The sequence below is a fragment of the Arachis stenosperma genome, chromosome 6 (assembly GCF_014773155.1).
Source record: "Arachis stenosperma cultivar V10309 chromosome 6, arast.V10309.gnm1.PFL2, whole genome shotgun sequence".
NCBI classification, from domain to species: domain Eukaryota; kingdom Viridiplantae; phylum Streptophyta; class Magnoliopsida; order Fabales; family Fabaceae; genus Arachis; species Arachis stenosperma.
The window spans coordinates 73,509,037-73,519,305 of NC_080382.1; positions in this window are offsets into that span (position 1 = coordinate 73,509,037).

Sequence of the window (10,269 nt, forward strand, 5' to 3'; positions counted from 1 at the left end):
CCTTCAAGAAGAAGACGCCACTAAGGTGGATTCATTCCTTGTTCTTATTTCTTTCTGCTTTTCGGTTTTTATGTTGTGTTCATTTATGTTTTGTGTCTCTACTTCATGATCATTAGTGTTTAGTAACTATGTCTTAAAGTTATGAATAATTCCATTAATCCTTCACCTTTCTTAAATGAAAAATGTTTTTAATTCAAAAAGAACAAGAAGTATATGATTTTCGAATTTATCCTTGAATTTAGTTTAATTATATTGATGTGGTGACAATACTTTTTGTTTTCTGAATGAATGCTTGAACAATGCATAATTTTGATCTTGTTGTTTATGAATGTTAAAACTGTTGGCTCTTGAAAGAATGATGAATAAAGAGAAATGTTATTGACAATCTGAAAAATCATGAAATTGATTCTTGAAGCAAGAAAAAGCAGTGAAAAAGCAAAAGCTTGTGAAAAAAAAATATAGAAAGAAAAAGAAAAAGCAAGCAGAAAAAGCCAATAGCCCTTAAAACCAAAAGGCAAGGGTAAAAAGGATCCAAGGCTTTGAGCATCAATGGATAGGAGGGCCCAAGGAAATAAAATCCAGGCCTAAGCGGCTAATTCAAGCTGTCCCTAACCATGTGCTTGTGCATGCAGGTCCAAGTGAAAAGCTTGAGACTGAGTGGTTAAAGTCGTGATCCAAAGCAAAAAGAGTGTGCTTAAGAGCTCTGGACACCTCTAACTGGGGACTCTAGCAAAGCTGAGTCACAATCTGAAAAGGTTCACCCAGTCATGTGTCTGTGGCATTTATGTATCCGGTGGTAATACTGGAAAACAAAGTGCTTAGGGCCACGGCCAAGACTCATAAGTAGCTGTGTTCAAGAATCAACATACTTAACTAGGAAAGTCGATAACACTATCCGAAATTCTAAGTTCGTAGAGAAGCCAATCATTCTGAACTTCAAAGGAAAAAGTGAGATGCCAAAACTGTTCAGAAGCAAAAAGCTACAAGTCCCGCTCATCTAATTAGAATTAATATTCATTGATATTTTGGAATTTATATTATATTCTCTTCTTTTTATCCTATTTGATTTTCAGTTGCTTGGGGACAAGCAACAATTTAAGTTTGGTGTTGTGATGAGCGGATAATTTATACGCTTTTTGGCATTATTTTTAGATAGTTTTTAGTAAGTTCAAGCTACTTTTAGGGATGTTTTCATTAGTTTTTATGTTAAATTCACATTTCTGGACTTTACTATGAGTTTTTGTGTTTTTCTGTGATTTCAGGTAATTTCTGGCTGAAATTGAGGGACTTGAGCAAAACTCTGATAGGAGGCTGACAAAGGACTGCTGATGCTGTTGGAATCTGACCTTCCTGCACTCGAAATAGATTCTCTGGAGCTACAGAACTCCAAATGGCGCGCTTTCAACAGCGTTGGAAAGTAGACATCCAGAGCTTTCCAGCAATATATAATAGTTCGTACTTTATTTGGGAATTGACGACGTAAACTGGCGCTCAACGCCAGTTTCATGTTGCTGTCTGGAGTAAAACGCCAGAAACACTTCACGACCCGGAGTTGAACGCCCAAAACATGTTACAACATGGCGTTCAACTCCAATAAAAGCCTCAGCTCGTGGATAGATCAAGCTCAGCCCAAACACACATCAAGTCGGCCCCGAAAGTGAATTTATGCATCAATTACTTACCTCTGTAAACCCTAGTAGCTAGTTTAGTATAAATAGAACATTCTACTATTGTATTCAGTGTCTTTTGACCATGTTTTGGGGGCTGGCCATTCGGCCATGCCTGAACCTTTCACTTATGTATTTTCAACGGTGGAGTTTCTACACACCATAGATTAAGGGTGTGGAGCTCTACTGTACCTCAAGTTTTAATGCAATTACTACTGTTCTATTCAATTCTCTTTATTCCTATTCTAAGATATTCGTTGCACTTCAACTTGATGAATGTGATGATCCGTGACACTCATCATCATTATCACCTATGAACGCGCATGACTGACAACCACTTCCGTTCTACCTTAGGCCGGGCACGTATCTCTTGGATTCCTTAATCAGAATCTTTCTGGTATAAGCTAGAATTGATGGCGGCATTCATGGGAATCCGGAAAGTCTAACCTTGTCTGTGGTATTCCGAGTAGGATTCCGAGATTGAATGACTGTGACGAGCTTCAAACTCCTGAAGGCTGGTCGTTAGTGACAGACGCAAAAGAATCAAGGGATTCTATTCCAACCCGATTGAGAACTGACAGATGATTAGCTGTGCTGTGACAGAGCATTTGGACCTTTTTCACTGAGAGGATGGGATGTAGCCATTGACAACGGTGATGCCCTACATACAGCTTGCCATGGAAAGGAGTAAGAAGGATTGAAGGAAGAAGTAGGAAAGCAGAAAAAGAAAGGGCACAGTATCTCCATACGCTTATCTGAAATTCCCACTATTAATTTACATAAGTATTTCTATCCCTTTATTTTATTTATCTTTTAAATATCTAATCTAATTACATTTGACTCTACCTGACTGGGATTTACAAGATGACCATAGCTTGCTTCATACCAACAATCTCTGTGGGATCGACCCTTACTCACGTAAGGTATTACTTGGATGACCAAGTACACTTGCTGGTTAGTTGAACGGAGTTGTGTCCACACATAGTTGAGAACCATGGTATTGGCATTATGTTTTTGGTGCCATTACCAGGGAAAGAAAGAGCAATGAACTTTACATAAACATATGAATCACAATTTTGTCTACCAACCACGAAGATTCTGATCTCGGATTCAGATGCTCTGTTGTCAGGAGAGATGATGTGAATCATTGAAGCTTGGTGTGTGCTTGGGCTGAGCATTGAAGCTTTCATGTGTAGAGACATTTCTTGGAGTTAAACACCAGCTTTGGTGCCAGTTTGGGCGTTTAACTCCAGCTTGTAACTTAGTTCTGGCATTCAACGGCAGAATATGGCAGGAAGTTGGCGTTTAAATGCCAGTTTGCGTCATCAAAACTCAGGCAAAGTATGGACTATTATATATTGCTGGAAAACCCAGAATGTCTACTTTCCAACACAATTGAGTGCGAGCCAATTGGGTTTTTGTAGCTCCAAAAAATTTATTTCCAGTGCAGGAAGGTCAGAATCCAATAGCATCTGCAGTCCTTTTTCAGCCTCTGAATCAGATTTTTGCTCAGGTCCCTCAATTTCAGCCAGAAAATACCTGAAATCATAGAAAAACACACAAACTCATAGTAAACTCCAAAAATGTGATTTTTGCATAAAAACTAATAATTATATACTAAAAACTAACTAAATCATACTAAAAACTACCTAAAAACAATGCCAAAAAGCGTATAAATTATCCGCTCATCACAGAGCTTCTTTATTAAGGATGCAGGCATCAGGTTAATGCTTGCTCCAGGATCACATAGGGTTGTCCTTGTGTAGGCGTCCTCTAGGGTACATGATATCATGGAGCTCCCAATATCCTGAAGATTCTTTGGTAAGCTCTTCTGGATTACTTCACTGCATTCTTTAGTGAGGAGGACTGTTTCCACCTTTCTCCAAATGGAGTAACTCATGATAAACTTAAAATTCATGCATCTCACTGTTTCTTTTTTCAAATAAATCTTTCTTTTAAGCATGGTGGTGATATAGTGGATATCTTATAATAAAGATAAAACTAGAAATAAACTAAGGACTACTTGTGATCATGACTCAGTAAAGAAAACAGAAAATAAATAAAAGTATAGTGAAAACAGAAATAAAACAGAGAGGGGTAGTGGGACTCAACAACCTTAGTAGTGTCGGCTGCTGCTCCCTCTTGAGAGTCCAATGGAGCGTTTAAGCTCCTTTATCTCACGCCCTTGCCTCAGTTGCTCCTCCCTCATAGTTCTTTGATCTTCTCTTATCTCATGGAGGATGGTGGCATGCTCAGTGTGATCCACCCTCAGCTACTCCACGTTTGAGCTCAGTTCCCCTATTGAGGTATTCAGTTGATCCCAATAGTCATGGGGAGGAAAACACATCCCTTGATGCATCTCAGAAATCTCAGGTTAAGATGGTTGCACAGGCTCTTGTTGTGCGTGCATAATGAGCGGATAATTTATACGCTTTTTGGCATTGTTTTTAGGAAATATTTAGTAGGATCTAGCTAATTTTAGGGATGTTTTCATTAGTTTTTATGCAAAATTCACATTTCTGGACTTTACTATGAGTTTGTGTGTTATTCTTTGATTTCAGGTATTTTCTGGCTGAAATTGAGGGACCTGAGCAAAAATCTGATTCAGGCTGACAAAGGACTGCTAATGCTGTTGGAATCTGACCTTTCTGCACTCGAAATGGATTTTCTGGAGCTATAGAACTTCGAATGGTAGGCTCTTAACGGCGTTGGAAAGTAGACACCCAGAGCTTTCCAACAACATATAATAGTCTATACTTTATTCGAGATTAGACGACGCAAACTGGCATTCAACGCCAGTTCCATGCTGCATTCTAGAGTCAAACGCCAAAAACACGTCACAAACCAGAGTTAAATGCCAAAAACACGTTACAACTTGGCGTTTAACTCCAAGAGAAGCCTTTGCACGTGTAAAGCTCAAGCTCAGCCCGAGCACACACCAAGTGGACCCCGGATGACAATTTCTGCATCATTTACTCAATTCTGTAAACCCTATTAGCTAGTCTAGTATAAATAGGACATTTTACTATTGTACTAGACATCTTGGTATCTATCTTTTGATCTTTGATCACATTTGGGGGCTGGCCCTTTGGCCATGCCTGGACCACTATCACTTATGTATTTTCAACGGTGGAGTTTCTACACACCATAGATTAAGGGGGTGGAGCTCTGCTGTACCTCGAGTTTTAATGCAATTACTACTATTTTCTATTCAATTCAGTTTATTCCTGTTCTAAGATATTCGTTGCACTTCACCATGATGAATGTGATGATCCGTGACACTCATCATCATTCTCACCTATGAACGCGTGACTGACAACCACCTCCGTTCTACCTTAGACCGAGCGCATATCTCTTGGATTCCTTAATCAGAATCTTCGTGGTATAAGCTAGAATTGATGGCGGCATTCATGAGAATCCGGAAAGTCTAAACCTTATCTGTGGTATTCCGAGTAGGATTCAGGGATTGAATGACTGTGACGAGCTTCAAACTCGCGATTGATGGGCGTGATGACAAACGCAAAAGAATCAATGGATTCTATTTCGACATGATCGAAAACCGACAGATGATTAGCCGTGCTGTGACAGAGCATTTGGACCATTTTCACTGAGAGGATGGGATGTAGCCATTGACAATGGTGATCCCCTATATACAGCTTGCCATTGAAAGGAGTAAGAAGGATTGAAGGAAGGCAGTAGGAAAGCAGAGATCCAACAGGGACAAAGCATCTCCATACACTTATCTGAAATTCTCACCAATGATTTACATAAGTATTTCTATCATTATTTTTTGTTTATTTATTATTATTATTCGAAAACTCCATAACCATTTATTATCCGCCTAACTGAGATTTACAAGATGACCATAGCTTGCTTCATACCAACAATCTCCGTGGGATCGACCCTTACTCACGTAAGGTTTATTACTTGGACGACCTATTGCAGTTGCTGGTTAGTTGTGCGAAGTTGTGAAGAAAGTGCTGAGTTAGTAAATGTGGATATCAAGTTGAATGCCATTGTTAGAGATCACAATTTCGTGCACCAGTGCGCATGCTCACTAACATGTTCCATCCATCTTTCCGTGATGGACTTGTCCTCCTTAATGGGGGGTGTCTTATTCTATGACAATTCCAGCTGAATTGCATAGGTGACTGGTACACGAATCCCCACAATTTCATACAGTTGTACCAGCAAGTGCACTAGGTCATCCAAGTAATACCTGAGCGAGTCAGGGTCGATCCCATGAAGATTGTGACTTGAAGCAAGTTATGGTTACCTTGTAGGTCTTTAGTCAAGCGAATTAGAACTTGTGAATTTGTGAGATCTAAACTAGGTTGACATGAAAGTAATAAAATAAAATACTTTGTAAATTAAATATAATCAGTAATAGGAATATGGTTAAAGATTGGAGTTGATTTGTCTATCTGAATTAACTTTGTATTACCGTCTCCTTTTCCTGTGAGTGATTTCATATATGGCAGGCTGTACGTGATCAACGCCATTGGCCGTGGTCATCAATCTCCTCTGCTTCAGATCAAACACCGTATGGCCACAATCATCCAATCTGAATGAGGGTGAAGCTCTAGCAGTTCATTCTCTTGGCAATCCTACTCAAAACGCCACTGACAAGGTCGAATCTTCCGAATTAGAGAATGCTGCTTCTTTGGATTCTAGCCTCTACCACAAAGACCCTAATTTCCCCAGAAATTGGCTAAACTGGTGTCTCGAGAAGTCCCCAATGAAGTCGTGGATTAGCCGTCTGAGAGATGTATAATAAAGCTAGCGGTTCACGCTTTCCAATCACGTATTCATACGAACCCAAGTAAACACGAGTGGTGGTCAGGCACGCGGTCCTAGTATGATGAATATAGCTGATTGCCACTGATCATCCTATTAACCTTGTTGAAGAACGAGTATACATCTTAGAATTAAATCAAACACGGATCGAAGAGAAACAGTAATGCTTTTATTAATTCATAGAACTCAGCATGGTTCCTCTCCTCAACCTAGGAGGTTTAGAAACTCACATTGAAAGGAAAATACAATGATAAAACTCGAATATGGCATAAATGTCTCTAGATGATGTAAATCTAATCCCTTAAATACTAAACAAATGACTAGTAAAGGTAAAACAGTCTTTTTAGTGCTAAAATCCATTTCTGGGGCCCACTTGGTGAGTGTTTGGGCTGAGCTTTGATGAGATCCACATGCTATGAGGTCTCTAGGGTATTGGACGCTGGCTAGGGGGTCCTCTTTGGGCGTTTGGCCACTGGTCTCTTTTCTTTGGGCGCTGGACGCCTAGAATGGGGCAGGAGGTTGGCGTTGGACGCCAGTTTTGGGCCTTCTAATATGATACAAAGTATAAAACTATTATACATTGCTGGAAAGCTCTGGAAGTTAGCTTTTTATAGCCATTGAGAACACTTTATTTGGACTTCTTTAGCTCTAGAAAGGCTCTTCCGAGTGCAAGGAGGTCACATCCGAACAGCATCTGCAGTGCTTTCTTTGTCTCTAAATCAGACTTTTGCTCCAACTCCTCAATTTCAGCTAGAAAATACCTGAAATTGCACAATAACACACAAACTCACATTAGAATCCAAAAATGTGAATTTAAAACTAAAACCTATAAAAACTTAATAAAAACTAAACAAAACATACTAAAAACTATGTGAAAATGATGCCAAAAAGCATATAAAATATCCGCTCATCACAACACGAAACTTAAACTGTTGCTTGTCCCCAAGCAACTAAAAACATAGTAGGATAAAAATAAAATTAAGATATAATAAATTTGTAAGTTTCCAATTAAGCTCAGTTACAATTAGATGAGTGGAACTTAGTAGCTTTTTGCTTCTGAATAGTTTTGGTATCTCACTATCCATTGAAACTCATAATGGTTGGCATCTTTAGGAACTTAGAACCCAGATGATGTTATTGGCTCTCATAGTTTAGTTCTTTTGTTATTCTTGAACACAGCTTTTAGAGTCTTGGCCGTGACCCTAAGCACTTTGTTTTCCAGTATTACCACCCGATACATAAATGCCACAGACACTTTAACTGGGTGAACCTTTTTAGACTGTGATTCAGCTTTGCTAGAATCCCCAGATAGAGGTGTTCATAGTTCTTAAGCACACTCTCTTTGCTTTGGATCACGACTTTAACTGCTCAGTCTCAAGCTTTTCACTTGACACCTTTCACGCCACAACCACATGGTTAGGGACAGCTTGGCTGAGTCGCTTAGGCCAGTATTTTATTCCTTTAGACCCTCCTAACCATTGATGCTCAAATCCTTGGATCCTTTTACCCTTGCCTTTAGGTTTAAAGGGTTAATGGCTTTTTCAATTTGCGCTCCTTTTCCAGCATTTTTGGGCAGTAATGGGTTTTTCTTCTTTTTATTTTTTCGCCATTTTTTTTTGCAACATGCTTTTTCTTTTTATTTTGTTACTTTTTCTTGCTTCAAGAATTAATTTTGGATTTGTCAGATTACCAATAATACTTTTCCTTTTTCATCATTCTTTCAAGAGCTAACATTCATAAATTCCAACTTTAAATATGTACTATTTATTCATGCATTCAGAAAACAAAAGCAATGCCATCACATCAAAATAATTGAGCTATTCTTATTTTAAACATGAAATTCATGTATCTCTCAATTATTTTCAATTAAAATTTTATTTTAAGCAAGGTGAGAGATATATGAAACATTTTACATCTTTAAGACATCAATGCAAATGATCATGCAACAAGAACAAGAGAACAGATAACTCAATATAACAGAAAACAGAAAAATACAACAGGAAATGAGATAAAGAGAATGAATCCACTTTTAATGGTGGCGGCTAGTGCTCCTCCTTGAGGATCCAATGTGGTGCTTGATCTCTTCAATGTCACTCCTTTGCCTTTGTTGTTCACCCCTCATGACCCTTTGATCTTCTCTAATGGCTATTTGATCTTCTCTTATTTTATTGAGGGTGGTGGAATGCTCTTGATGCCCCACCATCAATTGCTCCATGTTTGTGCTTAGTTCTCCAAGATAAATTTGCCATTGATCCCAATAGCTTTGAGGAGGAAAATACATCCCTTGAGGCATCTCAGGGATCTCATGCTGAGGCGACTGCACAGGCTCTTGTGCATGCTCTCTAGTTTGCTCCATCCTCTTTTTAGTGATGGGCTTGTCCTCCCCAATGGAGACATCTCCTTCTATGACAATTCCAGCTGAATTGCATAGATAACAAACGAGGTGTGGGAATGCCAACCTTGCATTAGTGGAAGGCTTCTCAGCTATCTTGTACAGTTCTTGAGGAATCACCTCATGTACTTCCACCTCACTTCCAATCATGATGCAATGGATCATGATGGCTCTGTCAAAAGTCACTTTTAACCAATTGCTAGTAGGGATGATGGAACGTTGGATGAATTCTATCCATCCTCTAGCTATGGGCTTAAGGTCATGCCTTCTTAGTTGAATGAGCTTGCCTTGGGAATCACTTTTCCACTGTGCTCCTTCCACACAGATGTCTGAGAGTACTTGATCCAATCTCTAATCAAAGTTGACTCTCTTAGTGTAAGAATGTGGGTCTCCTTGCATTAGAGGCAACTTGAACACCAACCTCACACTTTCCAGACTGAAATCTAAGAAATTTTCCCCTGAACCATGGTACTCCAATTCTTTGAATTTGGGTTCACACTAGTGTCATGGTTTTTAGTAACCCATGCATTAGCATAGAACTCTTGCACCATTAAAATCCCAACATCTTGAATGGGATTGGTTAGGACTTTCCAACCTCTTCTCCGGATCTCTCTTCAGATTTTTGGATACTCATTCTTCTTGAGCTTGAAAGGAACCTCAGGGATCACTTTCTTCTCTGCCACTACTTTATAGAAGTGGTCTTGGTGGCTTTGGTGATGAATCTATCCATCTTCCAAGATTCAGAGATGGCGGCTACTACCTTCCCTTTCCTCTTTCTAGAGGGTTCACCAACCTTGGGTGCCATAAATGGTAATGTAAAGAAAAAAAAGCTAGGCTTTTCCAACACCAAACCTAAAACATTGCTCGTTCTCGAGCAAAAATAAAGAAAAGAGAAGAATAGAGTAGAAGAAGAAGAAAATAGAAAGGGATAGAGGGAGAGAGAGGGCTCGGCCAGTGGAGCTTATGAGTGTGTGAGAGGTGTGTGTATGAAGGGTTATGAAGAGCGGTATTTATAGGAGTGGGGTAGGGTTAGGTTCGGCATGGGTGAGGAATTAGGTGGGAAATTTGATTTTGAATTGGGTGGGGGTTCGTGGGAGTTATGATGGTTATAGGGAAGTGATATAGATGTGATTGGGCTAGAGTTTATAGGGAAGTGTGTACGGAGAAGTGTGAAAGTAAGTGGGGTAGGTGAAGATGCTATGGGTCCCACTGGTCCTAAGAGGCTAGGGAATTCAGATTCTCTGCTCTCTGCACTGGCGTTTGAACACCCAGGGTCTACTTTCTGGCTGGCATTCAACGCTAGCAATGCTGCCCAGCCATAGCTCCCTGGCTAGCGTTCAACTTTTAATAACACTCTATCCAGAGTGTTCTGTTTCACTCCTGTGACATTTCTATCTCTGTTCTGACTGCTGC